A 900-nucleotide genomic window follows, 5' to 3' on the forward strand; every position below is an offset into this window, starting at 1 on the left:
TATTCGGACTCCTTTGGGGTCCGTTTATTGGACTCATATAAGCCTAACTCAGCCCGTGCCTTCTCTCTTTGGACCACGTGCATGGACTGGAGTTTGACTGTGCGCTATCGTTGGCCTCTCCGCTTTCCTTTTTCATTCCCAAAATGAATATATTTTATGTGCATCATTTAAATAATCCCCTGCCAAAGTGTGGACAGAGCTCTGGATTGCACCAGACATGCCCAGACATGTTCCCGCATTATTTTGCTTCTCACTTATAAATAATTTAAAATCTTAACAAACATATTATACTACACAAAAATTAAAATACATGATTGGCAGAGTTAACAGTACATTCACATCATTTCATAACACTTCTGAACATACAAATCATACATACATGCTTCTTACACGCTCACAAAAGTGATTAATGTTCATTTTTCTTCCTGAAAATTATTTCTTCCACAAGCAATATTCATTTGGTCTTCTGTTTTATACGTTTCAAATGGTTTTTTACCCCTGTTTTCCTGCTTTGGTCCGTTACACTCGAGGTTCATATGTAAACAACTGTTTGAAAGACGTGCTTTTAATACATCGGTGAGTGTGACGTCATCGAACTGAGACGATCAATTCTTTTCTCTGTTGAATCTTTTAAATAATTAAAATACATGAGTAGTTCCATGAAAATCACTTCTCTAAAAAATACAGATCACAAAAAAACTTTCTTACTTGATTTCCCTTCAATACAGTTCTTTTTCCACATATTTATTTAAGCAAGTTTAGTTTTTATCTACCCTTTTAGCGATATTCCATCGAAAAATGAGGTCTAACCATCTTTCAAATATACGTTACAGACATACCCCTCTTTTCTAGGACACACTGACTTGCTTTTAGCGTGGATTAACAACTGCATTTACTGCC

Source organism: Megalobrama amblycephala, linkage group LG4 (assembly GCF_018812025.1).
Source record: "Megalobrama amblycephala isolate DHTTF-2021 linkage group LG4, ASM1881202v1, whole genome shotgun sequence".
In the NCBI taxonomy this organism is placed as follows: Eukaryota; Metazoa; Chordata; class Actinopteri; order Cypriniformes; family Xenocyprididae; genus Megalobrama; species Megalobrama amblycephala.